Source organism: Tachypleus tridentatus, chromosome 8, assembly GCF_004210375.1.
Source record: "Tachypleus tridentatus isolate NWPU-2018 chromosome 8, ASM421037v1, whole genome shotgun sequence".
Classification (NCBI taxonomy): Eukaryota; Metazoa; Arthropoda; class Merostomata; order Xiphosura; family Limulidae; genus Tachypleus; species Tachypleus tridentatus.
Window position 1 is genome coordinate 117,485,315 of NC_134832.1, and position 25,473 is coordinate 117,510,787.

At 34.4% G+C, this 25,473-nt stretch overlaps 1 protein-coding gene across 1 annotated transcript in view; it reads left to right on the plus strand.

Annotated features, from left to right (window-relative positions):
• The first annotated feature begins 3,353 nt into the window (after positions 1-3,353).
• LOC143223301 (uncharacterized) overlaps positions 3,354-25,473 on the plus strand; it is a 43,760-nt gene continuing 21,640 nt past the window's right edge. The window contains exon 1 of the mRNA XM_076451099.1: positions 3,354-3,634. The gene's annotated coding sequence lies outside the window, so the exon portion shown is untranslated. The remainder of the gene's footprint in view (positions 3,635-25,473) is intronic.

Below are 25,473 nucleotides of genomic sequence, written 5' to 3' on the forward strand. Positions count from 1 at the left end.
AAACCTAATCGTGCAGAATCTGAATCATTGTTTTACATCCTTTCGAAGATACACAAGCCTGAAAACCCGGGAACGTCTATAGTTTCTAAATGTAACTATTTAATAGAGTTAACCTATAGCTTGTTAAGCGAATTTATAACATCTTTAATAAATACTCTTCCAAAATATATCAGTAATTACTTTTAATCCATTACTATTCATAATGGATATCAAGTCTTTTACATACACGTTTTTCTAATGTTAGCAGGTCCTTTGAAATTAATTATCTGTTGAAAACAACTGAAAGTCCAGTCCAAATAAACGATAATAATTTATTTTATTTCCTTTATCTTTTACTGACTGTTACACGTTATAACTTATTGTAAGTCTACGTTTATAGTCATGCTATATACATACGCTGACGTAAAAATCAACATATTTGTATTAAGTAATTCAATATGCACGATAGCTAACACAGGCCTAAAAAACAAATACACTGACTGATTCACTATACTTGTTATAATACAACTTTTCATCTTCGTTATTTCAGTGCAGACTTACTGAGTCGATTAATTAGCGCACCAGTACGTTTAAACAAATCCTTGCTCTAACTTTCTAGTTTCTAGGTCATTAATATTTATAAACATTCTTGGACTAACATAATCTCGGGCCCTGCATGGCCAAGCGTGTTAACGCGTTCGACTTGTAATCCGAGGGACGCAGGTTCGAATCCCAGTCGCACCAAACATGCCCGCTGTTTCAGCCGTGGGGCGTTATAATTTGACGGTTGTTACACTATTGGTTGTTAAAAGAGTAGCCCAAAACTTGGCGGTGGGTGGTAATGACTAGTTGCCTTCCCTCTTACACTGCTAAATTAGGGACCAGCGCAGATAGCCCTCGAGTAGCTTTGCGCAAAATTCAAAACAAACAAACTAACATAACCTTAACATGACGGACCCTCTACTCAACATCTGAATATAGCTTATCTTAAAACAGTAATGTCATACCGTATAATGTAAATAACTACATTAAAATATAGCTTATCTTAAAACAGTAATGTCATACCGTATAATGTAAATAACTACATTAAAATATAGCTTTTCTTAAAACAGTAATGTCATACCGTATAATGTAAATAACTACGTTAAAATATAGCTTATCTTAAAACAGTAATGTCATACCGTATAATGTAAATAACTACATTAAAATATAGCTTAACTTAAAACAGTAATGTCATACCGTATAATGAATGCTTTGAGGTTTTAATCCGACAAGCGCTAGAGCCATCAACATTCACTGTAATAAGACTAGCTAATCCACCGAACGATTCATTTTACAAATAAATAAAAGATGCAGCCATAAGTACCAAGATGGAACCATTATTCGCTAAACTGTTTGTAGGCTTTATAGAGTGTAAAATGTTTCAAACTTATGATGGCTATATGTCTGTTTTATATCTACGATGTCTTGATAACAGTTATCCAACCCTTTAATAAACCAACGTTTCAAACCACTCAGGAAACTTCCTTGACATCACTCGCAGCAATGCTATTACTAATACCATTTTTTTCCAGACCCTTTTATACATCTGTTTAAAACCACAATGTCTACTTATCATGAACACACTATATTTATGTGTGTACATATAATAGTTAGAGAAGGACTTTCAAGTAAGTCATGCAGGAATAACGTATTAATGTAAATACCTCCATAATAATAATAAAACACACACAAAGAGCAGATTTATTCGCCCTATTCGAGATGAAATACAGCCGATGAAATTGAAAAATTAATTACCGAATGACAAAATGAAATGAAACAAAGCATGCGATCTGTCATTTGTTGACGTTGAACCTCTGCGTGTGCACTAGTTGTTGTGCAATTTTAACGCAGCATGCCTCACGCAGCTTTACTTGCAAATGGCGGCAATGACACTCCAGAAAGCATAATACTGGTGGAAGTGAGAAGTTAGGTATACAGATTCATGTATCATGAGGGGACTAAGACTAAAAAAGCAGAGTTCTCGCTGCATTAGATGAGAATGCTGCTACCGTACAAAGAAACACGCAACAATCACATGGGAAAATAATAATAATAAATATAAAATAAACATTTAATTGTATGTTGTTAACGCAAATAGTTTTCTGATTGGTCATGGATGCATGGCTTGCAGTTTTAGAATAATATTGATTTGCTACTAATTTATATATTTGTGTTGATTTGTTATACGGTTTTCATTTCGAAATTTGTGTGTTTTTTGTGTGGAATCAAACCCTTTTTTTTCCACCAAAGTTTAAAATTACCATGGGTTTGGCGTTCGGGCACGAAACGTTGGGAACATCTGTTTACCATATACCGTTTAGTTTGGGGTTTGAGTCCCCCTTTTTTTCTTTACAATAACTATTGAATTAGGAAGGTAAAATTCAATATTGTTATTAATTTTTTTATGTTTAATGTGGTTTAAGTAGCAGTTTTATATAGTTTGTTATTATCACAAATTTATACAATGGGCTATATATGAGTTACCTAATACAGGTATCGAATTCAAGTTCGCAGACTTACCGCTTAGCTGAGGACTGACTTCTACATTAGAACAAACACGAAATAGTTTGAAAACTGGCTAACCTCAGAAGGTTAAATATTAAATTGGTTTACAGATTGGGCTTCAGCGATTTTTAAATAGCGTTCAAACAAAATTACAATAAGCGAGTGCATTTCACGGCCGTAACTACACATTTTCTGATAGGAATAATAAATAAAGGTTAATAAGGATAGGTATTTATTTAAAAGTAAATGCTATAGTATTTGCTATTGAAGGTTTCCTCAAGGACAAAATTTACATTTTAAACAACAGTGTTAAAAAGTAACCAAAATAACACTTTCACTGTCTGGGTCTCTCCCTTTATTGTACACACAATTGGAAGAATAAACTTACATGTTTTCTTTTTGTACGTTATAACTAAGTGGCCTTTAATTTGTGATTGTATTTCTGAAAATAATTTATGTTTTGCTTGTTGAATGCTTTGTTGTTATAAAATGTTAATAAGGTAATATAATGCTGTTTTGTTTTCTTCTATGGAGGACACAGCTGAATAGCTTGGTAACTTTAACTCATGGTATAATTACCTATCTTAAGATTTACAATAATTACTTCTTTTCTGTAGAAACTGTACTTGAACATGAAGTGATTAAAGGTCAGTACGTGGTTAACACTTGAATACACTTTACACTAAAATCGTCTTCTGGCTCTTACGTGCATGGATCCAGTCGAATGAACACAAAATACAGGTTTATATTGTCATTGGCCAACAGTAATAGTATGTACGTGATGAGCTTGCACGTGCTCTTATGTCATTTAAATATAGTATTGACTACAGAGCGTTCCTAGCCTACAGGGCCGCCACGTTCAAACGTTCGTCCCGACGACGCGTGCAGATTGTATCGCGTTTATTATACAGAGGCCAACTTTGTATATAAAGCAATTTCTTCGCACACGAAGATGTTGGAAACTCGTGCTACGCGTGTAAAGTTGGTTTAACACTGCCTGCCTGACCGAGAAAACCACTTCACCATATTCTTTACAGTGTAGAAAAGCTACACATAAACCTGTCTGACAGAAGCTTTTTCATCGTATGTATTTTCCCCTTAATCACACGTAAGTACGTGTTTTTGTTATTTCAGTTACAAACATGTTACAATGTGTCCCAATAAAATTACACTACCGGATATGTGGAGCTGCAATATCCTATGGACCTTATTATAATATTATATATAAATTTTAACATTATCACTAAAATTAACTCTATATGTGAGAGCGATTACGTATAGTCGGATAATTCGTGTGACTTTTAGTGCAATACAGGAAAAAACATTTTGTGGCTGTTTTTCATCTCGTTCTGCCCCCACCCGTCACTCCCACCGGTGCCTCAGAGATAAGTCTGAGTGCTTATAATACTGACAATTGTATTTCGATACGGCGGTAAACAGAACATATATAGTCTTTGCATGTCTTTCCGTTGAACAACAAACAAATGCGTTATCTTATGACATCTTGAAAGTTATATGTACTCACTTTTTGTTTAACTGTATTAACTGTACACATAGCACAGGATGAATTATATTTGCACTCAATCTTCTTGATTATTGTGTCTCGATTATTAGTGTTAAAAAAGATCAGCCATTCTAACCTAAGGTTCAAAGAGCTAATCAATACAACTCAATATTTGTTTGTTTGTTTTTTAATTTCGTGCAAAGCTACTCGAGGGCTATCTGTGCTAGCCGTCCCTAATTTAGCAGTGTAAGACTAGAGGGAAGGCAGCTAGTCATTACCACTCACCGCCAACTCTTAGGCTACTCTTTTACCAACGAATAATGGGATTGACTGTAACATTATAAAGCCCCCACGGTTGAGAGGGCGAGCATGTTTGGTGCGACGGGGATTCAAACCCGCGACCCTCAGATTACGAGTCGAAAGCCTTAACCACCTGGCCATGCCGGGCCGCACACCTAAATATATAGACACCCATCTGGAAAAACTTGTTGATGTTCAGTTAAGAATTAATTACAAAAGAGTGTGGGTAGTTCTTTATTAAAGGTCCCCCCAGTGGCTCAGCGGTATGTCTGCGGACTTACAACGCTAAAAACCGAGTCTCGATACTCGTGGTGGGCAGAGCACAGATAGCCCATTGTGTAGCTGTGTGCTTAAATCAAAACAACAAATAACAACAATCTTTAATAAAGATAGTTAGTATAAAACCTTCACAAGGGAAACTACTCTGTAAATTAATTGTTCGTCTTTAGTATAAAAAGGTTAATATGAATTAGTAAGATGTTTTATATCTTCAACCGAGAAAGATACATTTGACTCTAAAACATTACCTAACTGTAATATCAAACTTTTAACATTTTATGCTTAGAGTTAGTGGCACTGTTAAAATTCTTTGAACATGTGTTTATTCATAAATAAACACAAACCATTCCTTCAAATAAATTTTTTTTCCCTGCTCCGAATAGTCTACACTTTTAAAAATGTGCTTGAAATTTATATGCATATATTTAGTTTTATGAGTACTTATCGTTATTGACGAATTTTTCTTTCGATCTAAAGTACATAGAAAACGTTTATCATTTAGAAGTGAAAACTGGAATCCAGCGTTATTCGAAATTTCTTCCCTAATGACCTCGTTCTGTACTTATTGGTCTTAACCCTTTTTACTCGATAAGGAGGTGGATTCTGGTCCTGCAAGATGTCAATTTCACTGAACAAAATTCTTCAATATTTCATATGACTTTTTAAAATCTAAATTTGATAATCTATATATAACCTTATCCAAATCACTTTACAACAGTGTTAAGTGGCGTATCCATCGTGTATATTGTTTTCTTATTCAGTCGCATGCTACTGATAAAATTTGTTGATCCTTTGATGATTGCCGAGAAAGTCGTAAGAAACTTCTATCATCACGTGAGAGGGACGTAGTTTTCCGAATTGAGAAAAAAAGTACACGTTACTCGATGGTTAAAGAGAACTAGGAATATTATATACATTCACTTGACTGTGAACGTTATCACAGCCTCCATTGTCAGTAAGACAGCTATATAAACTAACAAACGTTACAAATCTCCCTGTTACGTCTGTGATTATACACATACCTTACAACTGCAATTTCAATTTCAAAAACTAAGTGCTACCAAAATTATTGTTAAATTAAACTCAAACAACTTAGCAATTAACATTTATAATATTTTATATTAGCGAGAGGAAGGACTATATTTAACAGGAACTAGCTTATAGCATTTCTTATTTCTGTATACATTATTAATAAATTTACTTGACATGTTTTAGGCCTTATTACAACCGAAAACAGTATTAACGAGATTAAATATCAAAACTGTTACTAAAATATTGTCGTAATAGATATAATTATTTATTGCAGGTGTGTGGTTTTTTCTGTTAACGTCCTTAACACACATTCTGACAGCTGCCATAAAGGTTTCTAATTTTTGAATGGACATTCGTATGTATTAACCGTATCGACTGTTGTTTCTCTGTAAACAGGAACGTTAACAATGGTGGTTAATATCCGTTATTTTTCGTAAGTGTACAACAGTGATTCACATTTCATGTATATGTGATCAATAATTAAATACCCTTCTCCCGCTTTACACATGTATTATATATATACGTATTTAACGTTTGTCGTGTTTGAGGTGGGTCACACTGTACGTGTTCTCTAGGGCACAGTATGTAATCCTTGGAGAGGAAATATGCTATTGCTCTGTGGCATGTAGTGTAAATGTCAAAATCTACAATGTATTTTATCAAAGTGTGTTCTGCTCTGTCAATATAACACGTATGTGTTCTAAACATGACAATAAAAACTCAAATTAAATTCTAGAGAAAAACTGGGCCTTATTTCATTTTACTTTAAAGGCTTTAGAAATGCTCCAAGTTATGACAAAAATAGAAAATATATATTAACGTTTATTAATAGCTGAACGTATCGTGAGGTACGATGTAATAAAATAAGGCGTAGCTAGTAATATATATCTGCTATATATCTCATGCGGACCTTATAACACCTGGACATATACTGATCTAATTATAGACCTAATATATATATGTATATTGGTCCAAAACTATAGATAGTAATAATAGCATGGATACGGACCTGAATATGTCAAACCAAGTGCTGAACTAATATGTGGATCTTAAAATGTAAATATGATGTGCAGTGGATCAGATCCGGTAAACCGGACAGCAGCTAGACCAACATTTTGTCACAGTAACTATAGGACTTTTTAAACTTTAAATTGTGCTTAAATAATTGTTTTTAGATAAATAGATAAACTTGTAGTAGTGTGTATGAATCAGCATAGCAATGAATAATAAATTATTTGTGCAGTCTGCAAGTGTATCTGTTTGTACTTGTTTATAGTTATGACGTGTATAAGTGCCAGTGAACACCTATATCTTTTTGTGAATTATGAGGATGTATTTCCAAATAATTAACTAATAATAATAAATAATTAATACTCTCAATAAGTTACAGTAAAATTAGCGCAAATTGCAATCTCAAAGCACATATTTTATAAAAGGGTCGTCAGCGGGAAGCTGAGTTTGGTGACGTAAATAAAAGCTGATTGCATTATGGGAAATTTCATGTCAGGTAAACAATAACAAAAGATAAGGCTTGTTCGTAAATGTTTACTTTTAGACCTAATATGTAACAGTACGTGAGTGGTGGTTATTCATGTACATGCTGTTAATTATAATAGTAAATTACGAAATATAAAAATAAAAGTTGGAATTTACAGGCTTAGATTTCCTAAATGTTTTATTGTAAAAGTTAATTTGCAAAAGCGTTTTTAAAGACACTATTGATCTCTCTACTTAATACAAGTAATTAGCTTATACCAAATAAAGCACTGTATATCCCTTAAATATGGAATGATGTAGACATTGCATTTTAGTGACAGCCCTGATGAAATCTTAATAATAAATCACAGGGCCGATTAAATAAATTATTTACGGAATACTAAGGACGTTTATATATATATATATATACGTATAATTTAGTTATAACAATGTCTAAAATATTACAGTCAGATTTAGAAGTCTAAATAAAGAAGAAATACGTAAATTATTTATCTCACAATTACTTTTCAGTTTTCATACCAGCGTTTAACTAACGTCAAGTTTCGATTGGTAGTAGAAGTTAAATTGTTTTTAACTATTGTAACTGTATCAGAAACATAGAGCCCAGCAAGGTCAGTTGAGTTAAGGCATTCTACTCGTAATCTTAGAGTTGCGGGTTCGAATCCCGGTCACACCAAACATGCTCGCCCTTTCAGCCGTGGGTGCGTTATAATGTTACAGTCAATCCCACTATTCGTTGGTAAAAGAGTAGCCCAAGAGTTGACGGTGGGTGGTAATGACTAGTTGCCTTCCCTCTAGTCTTAAACTGCTAAATTAGGGGCAGATAGTCCTCGTGTATTTTTGCGCGAAATTCAAAGAATCAAAAATATAGGATGTAATTATAATAATAATGTTGAAATAAAACGATTGAACGTACTGTTGATTAATTGTTCATTTTAAGAAAGTTGTTCCATTTCGTGCTACGTTACGAACCACACTGATATCAATCATTATGAAGACAATGATCACACGTTACTACTTGATACCACGTTTTCCATTGTAATAAACTTTCGTGAATCATGATGAGATCAATCCTAGATCCACATCTTGGCAAGCTTTCCACAGAAGTATTGTTAACTTCCAAAACAACGTTTAAATTGACGTAAAAAGTTAGTAATTAGTTTTCTTGTGAGAGTCTGTTTGTTTTAATTTCGCGCAAAGCTACACAAGGGCTATTTGCGCTAACCGTCCCTAATTTAGCAGTGTAAGACTAAAGGGAAGGCAGCTAGTCACCATCACCCATCGCCAACTCTTGAGCTACTCTTTTACAAACAAATAGTGGAATTGACAGAACTTTATAACACCCCATGATGGAAAGTGCGAGCACGTTTGGTGTGATGTGGATTCGAAGTCGCGACCCTCAGATTACGAGTCAAGCGTCCCCACCATCTGGTTATGCCGAACCCTCTTGTGAAGGATGAGTCAAATGGAACCGCTAGGATTTCACTTTATTTGTTTTTATTTTTTCGCCAAAGCAGCTGTTAATTTTTAGGTATGGTTGGAAGCTTAAGAATTTTTGGCATGTGAATATTCATCAAGTACAGATATTTGTTAATTATCTTATTAACAATACTTAGAGATAGGCCTAGCTTTATTGTAATATTGTTCTCAGTCGGAGTGTTCTTTTCTGTAACTATGGGCTTCACTTTTCTAATGACAGTGTTACTCCGAATGGCTTTGGATAAAGTTTCGGAGCTTGTTGCCACACAAATAGAAACTTTGTAGAAGTTTTCAGCTTTCACAGAAAACACTAGTTGCTTTCTTCTATAAAATGTTGTGTTATTTGGTTCTATATCATCCAAATGTTGTGTTATTTGGTTCTATATCATCCAATAACCTCGTTATACAAACATTTAATCTTGGAAAGAGCTGTGAAACACTCACTTAAACCACTTGTCTAAATATAGCAAAACTGCATGCCAATAGTGAGAATTACGTCATGAACCAAACACGTTGATGTTAAACATGTTCCTCGTGATGTCACGGTTCACACCTGGAGCGGCCTTCACTGTATCAGAATAAAAAAAATCGTTACTGTCAAGTGCGATTAACCCTCCGTATACTGAAATTTTCTATTTAAACCTACACCAGTCTTATTTGTTGAAGGGAAGAAGGATCTGTATAGTTATTTAAATGTTTACGTCTGTAAATTCAAGTTTATAGTTACAGGTTTACATACTCTGGTCATATTCAGTTTTACATTCAAGTTTAAAACATTACGTCTACCTATTGTATTTTGTATTTAAATCTGTAATCCACGTATTTCTTCCTACCCTTAAGTTTATATTGAATATACATAAACATTTTGGTGTGGACGAAGAATGGCCAGACAGTTTAAAATAGTGTGTAAAACCTAGGGGTATACCTCCCGGGAAGATTTAGTAGTGGTAAATATATGAATATTTATTTTACAGGCAGACACAGGCCTACAGACTTTCATGTGTGTGCACTTGAAGCTAGATTTGGCGGTTATTTAATGTTGCCATCAAATGAGAGAAATTCTAGACCGGAAATATCAGTGTCCCAAATTGCTAGGAGCATGTTGTTTGTTATCCATAGGGGTGTCGTTAACAAAAGAATTAGGTCACTTTAATAGTGCTGGTTTGGTTTGCCTAAGGGGTGGATGAATACAGCATTGTATTTTCCGCCATTAAAAGTTCTATAATCAAAAATCAAAACAAATAAATAGTAGTTAGCCTATAATTATTATGATTTAAGTCATACATTAGTTCTATAATTGAAATTTGTTGTAAGCAGTTGTTCTACCAATAATTCAAACTAGCAAATTTAATTCTCTGGCTTTGAAAGCTGTACGAAAATTAGAGTCACTTTTCAATAAAAAAAGTTGCCAAGAAATACAAGTTTTTATATTCATAAATTTTGATATTCACTTTTATTTTTAAAAATTATCGTTTTCTTGTAAATGATCCCCGCTGGGACAGCGGCAAGTCTTCAGACTTGCAACAGTAAAATCAGAGGTCCGATTCCCCTCGCCCTGCATGGCCTGGTGGTTAAGGCACTGGACTTATAATCTGAGAGTTACGGGTTCGAATTCCCGTCACACCAAACATGCTCGCCCTTTCAGCCGTGGGGGCGTTATAATCTAACGGTCAATCCCACTATTCGTTGGTAAAAGAGTAGCCCAAGAGTTGACGGTGGGTGGTGATAACTAGCTGCCTTTCCTCAAGTCTTATACTGCTAAATTAGGAACAGCTAGCGCAGAAAGCCCTCGAGTAGCTTTGCGCGAAATTCAAACCAAACCAAACCGATTCCCATTGGTGGACACAGCAGATAGCATCATGTAGCTTTGCTATAAGAAAACACATGCACACTTCTCGTAAATAATAATTAAAGATTTATAGAATGAAGAAAGTGGAAATGGCTGTCAACTCTTAAAAAAATTAGGAAATAACAACAAAGAGTATTTGGAATTTTGCTGAGGAATATTCAAGAATCCCAAAGGATTCATAGCTATAAGTGGTAGGGGAGTTACAGACAGACGTTAGATGCAAGCCGTTTTATAGAATTTACTACACACGTAATAACAACAAAAATGAAGTTAATTTTTTTTTTTCAAATATTTAACCCTAGTTGGCTTGTACTTACGAATAAAGTCACAAGGACAGACCGATATTCAAAAATTTTTCGTTTGATATTCCTGAGGACCTATTAGTAGATATTAAAGCTGAAACTAATAACCAAAAACATTTTTTACGAATATTCGAATCTAAATTTGTCATTTAAATATTCGTATTTTCAATATATTTTTGTAGAGCTTTCCTTGTTTTGTAAAAACTCCAGATCTTACTTACAATATCTTTACGCCTGTTTTAATTACAGTTGAAAAACGTCATGTTACCTTCTCCCACTCCCCTCTGGGGGCGAGGGTATTGTAATCGGGTTCTTATTTGTCTGTGTTTCCTCACGCATATCTCAAAAACTAATCGACCTACGTACAGGAAAAGTTCACACAAGATGGGAAGCTGGTATGGGGTAGTTCTCTTTACATTTGAGATGGATCTACCTTTTGGATAACTTTGAAGTATTTTCTTAATAGGTGGATATCGCATTTTCGCGTACTTCTTTTAACTCTGTAAAATGTCATTGGATTTGTGCGAAATTTCATGTGCACATTAAGGTCAAGACTTTTCAATATACTACATAAAATGATGTGGATCGTTGATTTGATCATTTTGGATATGAGAAGGATTTTCTGAGTTTTCAAAGGCGAAATTTGACGTTATCCAATATAAACGCATCCAGACTGAAAAAGGAACGGCAGCGTTGAGAATTTGGTTTATTACGAATTTCACACAAAACTACACGAGGGTTATCTGTGTTAGCCGTCCCTAACTAAGCAGTGTAAGACTAGAGAGAAAACAGCTAGTCAACACCACCTACCGCTAACTCTTGGGCTACGCTTTTATCAACAAATAATGGGATTGATCATAACTTTATAACGTCCCCATGGCTGAAAGGGCAAATATGTTTGGTGCGACGGGGATGAGCGTATACAATCTTTGTGATTGCTTTTGTTGTCAGTGCTATGGTGACACATACACACACACACTGAATCTTATTATATATATATTGTACAGGATGTCAAGTATTATACAACTATTACATTAAATGTAGTGCAATCTCATATATATTGTATAGGTTGCTGTGCGACATAGCCAAGTATAGGGTGTTCGAAAAGTGTGGAACCATAGGTGACTTGTAGCTCCTCCTAATTTGTGACACGTAACTGATTATGATGCTGTAAAACAAAAGAGAAGGTCGAGCTACGAAGACAACGTGTGGAACACCTTCTGTGAAGTTCCTTATGTGCCTACAGTTTCGCACTTTTCGGACATAATGGTGTGTGTTGTTACGTTTTATAATAACGGTTATTACTAATAATTCTTGATGACGAGAGACCCACTTGAAATAAAAATGTATCTCAGAATAGCTTAACAAAGGATGACCCGAAGATGACCTAAGTAGGTCGAAGCGCTGTTGTTTGCTTTATTTGTAAAAGTGTTAATACCCATACCAGGCGTTCTGAGATATCTTACTAATAATTATTACAAATGACAGTTTTAAAAACTTACAAACAATACTAAGTCTTATATCTGGTCTGAAACTGAATATTTTGTCAACATTCACGGAAAGGAAATTAATTCTTTGTTGATACACCTGTATATTTCTTTTGACGGCTGGCTAAGCCTGAAGCATGCGTCAGTTTTCACTGGCGACAATATTTAATGTCCTCGTAGAAATACTAAATACACTGAAGTTGACCGTTTGTAACGTTCGAACTCTACAAAAGTTCCTGGCCCAGTTCTATAGTTTTCTGATTAATAGCGTTAATCACAATTATAACTTCCAAGGCCGATAGCACACTGACTGTAACTGACTCTAATAATAATACTGTCTCTTGGCGTATTGGTTAATACAGTTTGAGGCTAATTTCTAGAACAGGACAACAATGTTCGAACACATTAGCGTTGTCGTAAAACAAGTATTGTTGTTTCTCACTTTCAAGAATCTTCTACAAATTAAGAGAACAGGCGGGACCTGCGCAATACACATCCAACAATACAAGTGGCACGCGTCGAGCCGAAACAAACCTAGGTATCAAAATAGACGTATAACGGTAAATCTATTATATAAAGCAACTCAAACACGGGTAACGAATATTCGAATAGCAGCATCCACTATTTGTTTCAGAAATAAATTGCATCAACTAAATCATGTTAGTTCTTCCAAGAGGGATGTTCAGGTTCAACTGACATCTATTGTGTTTTTTTATAGGTTCACTGAGTGTGTATCAGTTAGGTAGATCTAGAAGAGCTCCTTGTTTTTATTTTCTTCGTATGTGAATCATATCCTATTGTTTTGGTATCAATAGTTTTAATTAATCGCATGATTTGTTTCTGTGGCATGACAGGCAATTCCCGAAAGATCGGTATATTAGAGATTGTTACGTTCCAACACTCTAAATTTTGATGGTGTTTTTCTGTATCTAAAGTCCATATTGGCAAGGAATGATGATTTTATTCTTCGTTGAATCTATAGCTGGTTTGACATGTACTACCTCAACGATCATACTGAGTAAACTGTGCCCTCTGACTTCATATATTACGCCGCTGTTGTTGTTTCGAATTAAGCTTAAAGCTATACAATGGGCTATCTGTGTTCTGCCCACCAAGGGTATCGAAACCCGGATTTTAACGCTGTAAGTCTGTAGACATACCGCTGAATCACTGGGGGCATTACGCCACTACGGCTAAAAGAACAAGTATGTTCGGCGACGAGTTTCGAATCCGCGACCCTTCTTAAACTTTCACCGAATTCGTGTGAAAATATATTGAATACAAAAAACTGTAAGTCATGATGGCTTAAACTTTAGTAAGCCGAAACGAGTAGAGTCAGTGTTTATTTTAAAGCCATATAGACAGTAAACATTTCCTAAACATTCAGTGATGTCGAGAAAACCCACTTATAGAGAAAAATATATATGTAAAAACGGCTCGTTTGGGTTGAGAAAACTTTTCACGTAGAGGAGCGCTCCTCTACGTAAAAAAAAAATTTCTCAACCCAAACGAGCCGTTTTTACATATATATTTCCTAAACAAAAATTGAGATTTTTAAGCGTTGTGTTGCTGTTATGTGATGATACAAATAAACGTATAAATAGGGCTTTTTATTTTCGGTGTTAACCAATTATTACCATTAAAACGTCCTTATACAAAAAAAAAAAATTAGTGTTTTCCCGAGAGTTTTTTTGTTTTTGAATTTCGCGCAAAGTTACATGAGGACTCTCAGCGCTAGCCGTCCCTAATTTAGTAGTGTAAGACTAGAATGAAGGCAGCTAGTCATCACCACCAACTCTTAAACTACCCTTTTCAAAGAAATCGTGGGATTAATCGTTACATTATAACGGCTGAAAGGACGAGCATGTTTGGTGTGACGTTTCCCCAGAAACACCGGAAATTCTTATTTAGTTTTCTTTATATTAATGCCGCCAGATTTTACAGTCACTGTGCGAGCGAGATTTAACACTCTCCATAAGGGCTTATCCGTTAGTAACATGTTTGTTTTTATAATTTTGTATAAAATATTAGCTGCTGTTACGAAGTTTTAACATTAATAACATTTAACATTAATATATTTCGTACCTGATTTTACATAAGAGAAATTAATGTGCAGAGAATATATATTAGTATATTCACTACAGCATTAAAATCGAAAACCATTAGCGCATCTACATGAAATTATAAAGCAACTTAAAAAACGATTAAAGAACACCGAAAAATAGAAACCCTATGATAAACCTTATTAACTGCAGCACAGTTTGCACCCCCCTAAAAAAAGTAAGGTAACAAAAGGTTTACGACATATGTCCACATATATTTTACGGTTATGATCATATTGTTTGTAATTAGGCCTAAACGAATTGTTGTGCTTTTGCTATTCTTTAAAAAAAAACACAAAAACTTTCGACGTTCGCAAATTTTATAGCTGTCCTGCTTCAAGGCTAAATTGAATAAAATTTTCATTCCACATGGCCAGTGATGGCGAAGAATTCATACTCAAATGTAGAATAAATTCGTATAAAACATTATAATACAACATGGATAATTTTAAATGGTTAGTTTACAGTTCATAGGGACTACATTTTAAATTTGTTGCCAATTCAAACGTCAGGCTATCATTGTTAATTTCTCTGTTATCGTTTCTATAGTTTTCTACTTTGCAGTTAATTTATTAGCCTTATCCCTCTCTCCAAGAAAACGAATAAAACTGAAGGAAATCAACTACGGGGCACAGCCTCGCGATATGAAGATTGATATCAACTACGGGGCACAGCCTCGCGATATGAAGATTGAAATCAACTATGGGGCACAGCCTCGCGATATGAAAATTGGTATCAACTACGGGGCACAGCCTCGCGATATGAAGATTGATATCAACTACGGTGCACAGCCTCGCGATATGAAGATTGATATCAACTACGGGGCATAGCCTCGCGATATGAAGATTGATATTTTCATTATAATGCACGAAATGCGTACATGGACTAAACAGCCAGAGCAGAGACTGCGGGACCAGATTTTTTGAACTAAAGAAGTAAAGAAGACAATCAGTAGCACCTTTGGGACAAGGACTTTGAACTGAATAATAGCATTCATTGTTACTCTTTTAAAATTCTCAGAACTTAAAGGACATGTGAAGAGCGTCCAGCGTCTTGGCGAATTACATTGGATCTCCAAGGGCTCGCGAACCCAGAAAAATATGGCATGAAACAAACTGATATTAGGTGATTACACAGTATTCACACAACATACTTCGCTCGACTATGAACCTTACGATCTTGCTGATGTATTAGCCCCCTTATGAATTAAAGTATCCAATCATGGTAGCCAGTAAAGACAGAAGCCAATTTCCGCTTAAAATAATTCGTTTTAGTTTGTTTCGTATACATTACTTGACAAACACAACAGTTTTTCTTATTCATACAGGCACGTTCATTCCATTGTCAGGTCAAGTTCTTAGTGTTATAAATATAGATAAAGAATGGTTGGAGTGATCAACAAAACAAGGATTGCAATAAGCAGAAGTTTCTTTGTTGTTAAACGTTATACCAAATGATGCGCTGTCTTATGTCATGTTCAAAGAAGGATCAAATCTCGAACTTTCGCGTTATAAGCCTCAAGGCTGATACTGAACCACGAGGGAGAGGCTAATGTTTGATAAATCTTTTGTTATGCGATATGATGAAATATGCTTCTTATTACAGTTTGTACACCACGAGATGAATAAAACCCAAAAAGTATGACTAAATGGAAAGGTTTTCTGTGACCTTAAGTTGTTATGAAATAATAGAAAGTTATACGCACAAATAAATAAAAATCTTCACTAAATATTTAACAGTTCAGTCGAGCACATATAGTACCTACACGACGAAATTAATTAATTAATTAATGACCCAGCATGGCCAGGTGGGTTAAGGCGTTTGACTCGTAATCTGAGGGTCGCGGATTCGAATCCCCGTCGCACCAACCATTTTGCCCTTTCAGTCGTGTGGAACGTTATAATGTGTCTCTCAATCCCACCATTCGTTGTTAAAAGAGTAGCCCAAGACTTGGCGGTGGGTGGTGATGACTAGCTGCCTTCCCTCTTGTTTTACACTGCTAAATTAGGGACGACTATCGCAAATAGTCCTCGTGCAGCTTTGCGCAAAATTCCAAAAAGAACAATTAATTAATTGCTATTTTATTTCATTACTTATTTGTGGTTGTTTCTGTACCCTTACCGTCGTCAGTAGTCAATGAAAAAAGAAAGAAACAAAACAGTAGAAGTGTTAAAGCTTCTAATATCGAGCGCTTCAATTAGCAAACGTCTGTTTTAGAATACGTTATTTGTTATCCATATCACGTAGATAGTACACTCTTCAAGTTTTAACCTCGGAGCTGGTCGTAACAGAGTAGTTAGTGTGTTCTGTTAATTAATTCCAAAGCTCGTGCCACTGAGCATATTTCGCACTTTTGACTGAGAATGCTTTATAAGAAAGAACGTCAGTTCTTTCATTTGAGTAAAAAACGAAAGAAGCCTGGCTGGTGTAGGGTATTACTGAAACTATCTTCTGGCTAGTAGCTTAAATTGAGGGCTGAACTTCACAAGTCTCTGTTTAGTCCATTTGCACATACGAACGCAGTATTACTTTAATTTCCTTCCCTTGTGTCAGAATTCACGACCATTTTTTGACTTTTATAAATATTCCATCACAGTCCAACCTACGAATCAATCTTACTCGTTGAAAACACGTTCATTCACAGAGTACTAGATCGTTTTAAAACTGTCTACATTAATAAACACTGGCCTTTTAACTAGTGCTGTTGAAGCCCAAGCATCATGTGTTAACAGAATTTTGCAAAACTCTAACAACATGTAACGGTCGAAAATGAACACACTGCTATGATCAGGGTTGAACAACAAAAAAACAATTTATTCAATAATAATAGTACTTAAATTCAACAAAACACAGTTAATAAACAATTGCTTGGCTAGGCCTTACACTAATATTAATAAGCAATTTCTAATAAAGATTAACATTATGAATGCTATTTCGAATATAAATAGCATTATTTCGAACTAGGAAAGAGAACCAAACCTGTGATTTGATCAGTATATCTTTGTACGAAATAGTATGAACATTCGTCTGATTCTCCGGCTACTTGGAGTATGTGACGGTTGAAAGGGAGATACGACTGGAAGTCTTATTTTGGTGAACTCGTACCCTGTTGGGGAGGGGGGGGGGGGGTACGAAATGTTACAAGTCACTTCTGAATAGTTGGGGTCCTCCATACTGTTATATATATACTTTTTGGCTTTCCATTCTCATCACAGATATATTCAAAATCGCTGATCTGATCACATCTTTATGATTTGGGTGTATGAATATTTTGCATTGGAAGAAGTTGTTACAAATAATTTCTAAAAAACGATAACTTACAGTGACATGATTATCTAATCTTAAAAGTAGTTCTTTCATATTTCTTTCCACCGCGACTTTATGTCGGCTGTGAGTGTTAGATCGCTTGGTCATTTAAATATTTTTAAATTATTCTAATATATTCAACCCTATATATATATCTGTGTATGTATGTACACATGTGTGTGTTGATGGAGGAATGTAACAAGTTCATTTTTTAGTTACTGTTATTGCGGTTAGGCACAACAACAACAACAAAAAATCACTAACAAATGCTCCCAAATAGTCTAATATATCAGTATTTATAACCAGTTAAAGCTCCTAAAATTTCTACTTTGTATACAAGGCAGCAAAATTACAAATATTTATAGTCTCAGCGGTCTCTTTATCTCTTCCTTCCTTTCGATTTTTTTTTATATCTTATGATCAAGTTTAAAGCTATCGAATATTAAACTTGTATAATCTTAAAAAGAACCTTACTTCAGGACATCGTTGCTAAACAAAGCCCACGCCTGTGAACGATTTAAAAGGGCGGTTGTTCGAAAATAACTAAAACGACTATATGCAAAAGAGGCTGTTATAATGTGACGTGCCGTTGGCGCTTGGAAGGTATAGAACGGAAGCGGCAGCAAATCAAATGTCATGTGTATATGTTATACCGGAACAATAACTGGATGCGAGTGTTATAAAAGCGCATTGTTCGCAGACACGAGGAAGACTGGTATATCATTAGGGTCTAGTACATTAACATTTTGGGATTTTATGTTCGGAAAAGGTTATTGGTAACATAGTCTGTCAGTAAAACTTGCCATAGGTGAACTTGTTATCAGAGAGAGTTAACCAGCATAACCTCATTATTTTCATAACAAACACAATGTGAACGACCAGGGGGACACTTATGAAAATCATACGCGATTGAACTAACATTTGCCTTTGGTGACAACTGAACACAAAATTGGTGCGCACTAGCTTATTACGGTAAAGAGAACAACGTATACATATTAAACGATAAAAGTTCACATAAGGAAAAATACAGAGTTCAACCTTAATTCATTTGTATCTTCAATAAAACTTATTACTATTATATTACTGAAACCCATGAAGCACATTGTACTGTTTTCACTGCCGAATTTTATTATGAAACGTTTACTGCTTAATTTAATAATGTTTGAAGTTATGCCTGCGGTGTGGTAAGGTTAAATTACATTCTAAGTATCATTCAAAAGAACAATAAAACTGACGTTGGTTCAACGAGTGTTACGAGGATTCATTCCTATTATCAAGATACATAAACTGTTTCGTTTATATTACCTCTCCAGCATTAGCGTTTTAAAGAACTACACACTATTGGGTTGTAAATTATACAGTACCGTGGAGATGTCTTGGGGCGATTTCCTCAGATATCAAACGGGTGAGGGCCTGTGAGGCTCACCAAAAATTACTCAAGCTTTATATAAAAATGGAAAATAATAGGAAAATAAATGGTAAAATAATATATAACAATAATAACTAATAACTATTTAATAGTTTTATTAATTTGTTTTGTTTTCATTTCCACATTCGTCATGTACTAAGCAGCTATTAACTTCCTTCTTACATGCGTCTTGAAGCTAACTGGTACTGAGTTAGAGATTTTCAAATTACTGTACACTGAAAAAAAGTGTAACTTTACCCAGTAAAAATGTATATAATTTAGTGAATACTGTGGGTAAACCATTGTAAATTATGGGCTGCGAACTCAGATTGTGAGCTTACACAGAATCGAATACAATGTTACACAATACTCTGAAGGATGTAAAGCTTCAAAAAGTTATGTGTTCGAAGAATGAGTTATTGGTTACAACAAATCAAACAGTATTTTAGTGAGTAAGTATGAGATACACAGCAATTAGTATTTAATTTCATCTGTACTGAAAGTGTATGCGAAAAATAGTTACCAAAAGGAAGTAATGAATTCAATGTTTTTAAAAGTTTCTCGTTATCTTGAGTAGTCACATCGGAGTAATAATAACGAATCTTCCCATTCTTCCATAATACGCTGTGTATGTTACAAAAGCACGCAGTTTACTGGTTCATCAGTATTTCAACTATGTATATATGTAGAACATCAGTATTACAAATGTTAAACTAAATGATTTAGCGCCAAAACTATTCCACAAAGTATGTTTATTAGTTTAAAAAATTACATAAATGATTACAACCGTCAAATGCCATCCAGTTAGAAATGAATTGGAAGTAATCTTAATCAGTAATAAATTGTCTGATTACCTACTTTAATGTTCAGAACTTCAAAGCACATAGTATAAATTAACATATGCAAATTTTTCCGAATAAAAAATCCACATTAAGTTTTTGGTACATTCTCTTAAGATAACTGAAAATATTCGGTAAGTAATTTTGTATTTTTCTATAACATATAGTTTATTGTTCTGACTGTACAACGTTTCTTAATTGTTGATATGTTTGTTTCTTTGATTTATTCAAATAGTGAATGAATGTAAACAACATTTGCTCAGCTAACTGAACTAGAGGGTTAAGCCACAAGTGTTTGCTAGTAAGACACTTTCTAACAACTCTAAGTAACAAATTCAAAACAAACCAATACTGCTTTCGAGAAGGCGTGTAAAAGAAACTTCATGTAATGTTAAAAGATTGTAAACATTTTTTAATAAATCTCATTTGTTATATAAAAAAATACTGTTTTGGTGTTATAAGATTGGATGTCAGAGGAACAACTGGGGATTCAAAAAGAGCAAAGAAAATTATTTTTATGTAAATTTCTGAGAATTGTTAATGGTAAAAATAAAATCCTTCCCCTTAAATAAATAAATATTTTGCCCTAGAGCAGTTTAAACCCATGATAAGCTTATGAGCACTGTTTCCGAATGAAGTTTTTCCGTACAGTTATTAGTTTTTGTTCACAGTTCTATAATCAACTCTGCATGTTGAAATAAAGGTGTTGTCTGAAGTTATCATGTCTACATTACCCAATGTTTTCTTAGTATCATGAATCTTGTTAGATCAACTTTACTAAAAACGTTTTAAAGCACTAAACCAGTGAGGTATCACATTTTGTACTTTTTAAAACCTATCTCTTTGGTCATACTATACTTGCGTATAACCTGAACGACTTTTTTGTTTTTAAAGCTTACTGCTGTATAAAGTTATAATAAAATAGTCGAAGATCAAATCTGTTACATGCATAACCTTTTCTATACTAGTTCAGTGTGTGTTTTCTTATAGCATAGCCACATCGGGCTATCTACTGAGCTCACCGAGGGGAATCGAATGCCTGATTTTAGAGTTATAAATCCGTATACATACCACTGTACTAGCGGGGGGCTATACGAGTTGAGGTTAAGTCAATAGTTCATTTTTTTATTTTGCGACTAAAATAAAAGCTTGGATATAACTTAGAACAAAGGGTTGTTAAAAAGGGCAGAATTAGAACTTAGAACATAGTGTTGCTAACTAGAATAGTATTAGGACAGAAATTCATTTTCGTTAAGGTTGATAATGTAATGGTGCAAGGTCGGCTTTACTGTTTCCTCGGTAAATTTGATCCTCGATTTTATGTTTAATGGGAAATTCAATGGTTGGAAGATTTTATTTTTCCTTAAGTTCCGTATTTTAACGAGGTTTTTCAAGTATTTCTGCTACTGTTTCGAATATTTATTAAGTTTTGTAATATAGTGAATCTATTTAGTATCTTATGTTAAATGTTGTTAAGCCTTACTAAACTCTACTCTGAGTAGCTCCCCGTCAGTACAGCGGTAAGTTTCCGGATTTAGAACGCGAAAATCAGCGGTTCGATTTCCCTCCGTAGGCTCAGCAGATAGCCCGATGTGGATTTGCTATAAGAAAACACGCACACTGTAAGTAAGAAACTTAAACATTTAATTTCTTTCAAATGCACAGACCAGAACAAAAAGTAAAAATAATCGCACAGTTCTATTTGCACCGTGAGTCCAAGCCTTGAAATGAAAAAAAGACACAAGGTAGTTTTTGTGAACAAAGATCACATGACTGAGCTTCGAGGCCACGCGGTTCTTTAGACACATTCAATTCTATTGTCTTCTATAGACCTAAAGTGTTATACCACCGGCAACTTGCCAGACCCTCACCTGGCTGTGATTTCAATGTTTCTTCAGTATTCTCATCCGGCTCACGTGCAATTTTGTAATCATGTTCAGCAGCCCGTTGTCTTATGCCTAATTTATGTCTGGAATTTTCCCCCTTTTTCTGAAAAAAAAATCATGGCATGCTATAAGCCATTAATATTTAGAAAATTTAGAGTAACAAGGTTAATTATTTTTTTTCTTGAAAAAGTAGCTAAGAAGTGATTTTATTTGATTTTAAAACTGTACAGGAGCTCGATAGAATACAAGTTCCCTGATTCCTTTTATTTACGCTTCATTCTGAAAACAACAGAACGAGAGAACACAAATTGTATTTGGAAAAAGTGTAAGCCATGCCAGGCCATCCTGTTTACATCGCCATTTGTAACAAATTGGTTAATAATGTAAATACATGTCAAATTATTAGATATTAAAACTTTGTCTGTTTATGTTGTTTCTACTTTTTCTGCATGTGCATTTTTTTCACTGTTTTAGCACATGTTTGAAAACTGAGTCCCATTTTTGTAAGTCTTTTGAAACATTGAAAAATAATTCTTCATATCGAACTTCACGTTTTTACAAAAACAAATTATATACAAAAACAAACACGATAATGGCCAAATTATGATAGAGGATTCTTCTTTCTCAAGACATTTCTTTTGCAATAAATAAAAGGAAGAAAAAGAAACATTCGGGCTCGTATTTTCACCACTACTTATTCTTCAGTGACAACTTCACCTCTTACTTGAGTTCTTTCTTCTGGAGTGTCTTTCACTAATACAACATAATCTTCTGGAGTGTCTTTTACTGATACTACACAATCTTCTGGAGTGTCTTTCACTAATACTACACAATCTTTTGGAGTGTCTTTCACTAATACTACACAATCTTTTGGAGTGTCTTTCACTAATACAACATAATCTTCTAGAGTGTCTTTCACTAATACTACACAATCTTTTGAGTGTCTTTCACTAATACTACACAATCTTTTGGAGTGTCTTTTACTGATACAACATAATCTTCTGCAGTGTCTTTTACTGATACTACACAATCTTCTGCAGTGTCTTTCACTAATACTACACAATCTTCTGGAGTGTCTTTCACTAATACTACACAATCTTTTGGAGTGTCTTTCACTAATACAACATAATCTTCTAGAGTGTCTTTCACTAATACTACACAATCTTTTGGAGTGTCTTTCACTAATACTACACAATCTTTTGGAGTGTCTTTCACTAATACAACATATTCTTCTAGAGTGTCTTTTACTGATACTACACAATCTTCTGGAGTGTCTTTCACTAATACTACACAATCTTTTGGAGTGTCTTTCACTAATACTACACAATCTTTTGAAGTGTCTTTCACTAATACAACATAATCTTCTAGAGTGTCTTTCACTAATACTACACAATCTTTTGGAGTGTCTTTCACTAATACTACACAATCTTCTGGAGTGTCTTTCACTGATACTACACAATCTTCTGGAGTGTCTTTTACTGATACTACACAATCTTCTGGAGTGTCTTTCACTGACACAACACAATCTTCTGGAGTGTCTTTCACTGATACTACACAATCTTCTGAAGTGTCTTTCACTAATACTACACAATATTCTGGAGTGTTTTTCACTAATACTACACAATCTTCTGGAGTGTTTTCACTAATACTACACAATCTTTTGGAGTGTCTTTCACTAATACTACACAATCTTCTGGAGTGTCTTTCACTAATACTACACAATCTTCTGAAGTGTCTTTCACTAATACTACACAATCTTCTGGAGTGTCTTTCACTAATACTACACAATCTTCTGGAGTGTCTTTCACTAATACTACTCAGTCTTCTGGAGTGTCTTTCACTAATACTAAACAATCTTCTGGAGTGTGTGTCTTTCACTAATACTACACAATCTTCTGGAGTGTCCTTCAATAATACTACATAATCTTTTGGAGTGTCTCACTAATACTATACAATCTTCTGGAGCGTCTTTTACTAATACTACACAATCTTCTAGAGTGTCTTTCATTAATACTACACAGTCTTCTGGAGTGTCTTTCATTAATGCTACATAAAACTCATTACTGTTATTTCAATTTGTTTTTCTTGCCTTACTTTTCTATGTAACTGTTTGGGCGTGCAAAAATTATGTGACTGTCAGTGAAATCCATTCAACAAAATATCCACGCATCACAACTTTGTTATATTTATTTTTTAAAATAAATTACTGGCCACTCTTTAATTATTAAAACCAAGTAGTATTAATTTCGTAAGGGCTTTCCTTGACAGTAAAACGTCTAATTTAAAAACCCTAAATATTTCATTGTCAAAAAACAAAAACAAACTCATCTTAAATGGCAGATATATATATATATAAGTGTGTGCCAAATGTTTGTTAATATTCTTATAGATGAATTAAATTAAAAACAAACCGAAAAACAACAACACTTAATTAGTTTGATATCCATCTTACTTGTTTAAGCATTTACCTGTGTCCTATTAGTTCTTCCTTTGTTAACTGTGACGGTCGCTGTAGCGAAACAAGACAGCTGTTTCGTGAACTCATCGAACTGCTTTATGAAAATATATTTCAGTGAACCAAGTCAAACCTCGTATTGTAGCCCCACCTACCTCGTTTTCTGTGTAGGATATCACGTGCATGCACATCGGAAATAGCGAGTATTAATTAGAAAGGAAAGAGGATGATGATCCCAGGGATAACAAGTCTTTATCTGTACACTAATTATATCGTTTTATATATATGTATAAATTCTTCCGTGATATTTTCTGAAAGCTCGCTTGATATCATTATTTTACATTTTTTGTCAACGTACTCGTATTTTAAGTACGTAAAAAAATAATAAAAGCCACAACTTCGAGCATTACTCTCTTCGTATGTACAGACCTTTGTTTCAGATATGATATTCTGTTTAACACTGATTTGAAATGAAATCATTAGCCCGATTGGTCACATCTATAAGTGGAATAGAATTTCTATGACTAAGTAGTAGACTCAGCAGATAGCCCTATGTGACTTTGTTATAATAAAACACACACACACACTAACTATGAACAGTCCATAGAAATACTTGGAAACATACTTTCTGCGTTTTAAAACATCTTTGGAAAGTGAATTATTGGCCTCAAGGCTCCTTTCATGTATAGTGACATAGGATGTTACTTTTTCTTATGTAGTCCTGTTAATTCGCAAACTTCAAAAATACTATTTCACGTAAAAAAAGCAGATTTCTTACAAAAATAAAATAAAAAAGCGGATTCCTACCTTGTTGAAAATTAGAATTTTACTTATTCTTTCGTTTTTTTATCACAAAAAATTTCAACAACCGAGTAAACCAGTTCAAAGCAATAGTTAAGGTAGAGTAGTCTCTATGCTTCAGCAGTTAGGGTAAAAGCCTTTAACAAATAACATGGAAGACGCTACTTAGGAAAGGTTTTGTGACACTAATGCAACCATGAAATGACTTTAGAAAAAGCCGAGAACAAGAGTACCTTGACTTTCGACCACTGACGTATTGAGAATCTGATCAAACAAGGCTGAACATATAAGACAAAAGAATAACTTGCTATTATTCATGACAAATTACTGAATTGCAACTGCTCTAGCGCCCTCGTTTGGGATATTGCGGTACTAGTTTAGCATGACAGTTCAGGCGTGAGAAAGTGATGGTACTGAAATT